A 380-nucleotide genomic window follows, 5' to 3' on the forward strand; every position below is an offset into this window, starting at 1 on the left:
TGCCAGTCAAAAACATCAAAGGTTAAAATGTTTCAGTACAAACAATATAAAAGGTGACGGGTCAAAGGTAAAAATGCCTCAAGTACAATGTCGCAGATTGACATATTATCACAGACAAAACATAATTGACTGAATGATGCTAGAGGGATAGATGTCAAAGGTGAAATGCCAAAGTTGGAAAAAAAACAAATCAGAGGTAAAAGTGTCAGGATAAAAACATTATAAGCAAGATGTAAAAAGACATTTGGAAAATTGAGCAGAAAATTCGTTCAGATTTATTGGTTTGTATGAAATATTAGTTTAGATTTATTGGTTTGTATAAGATATTAGTTTAGATTCATTAGTTTGTATATTTACCTGTCACTGTCAAGGATCCCGCA

This window comes from Diadema setosum, chromosome 14, assembly GCF_964275005.1.
Source record: "Diadema setosum chromosome 14, eeDiaSeto1, whole genome shotgun sequence".
NCBI classification, from domain to species: Eukaryota; Metazoa; Echinodermata; class Echinoidea; order Diadematoida; family Diadematidae; genus Diadema; species Diadema setosum.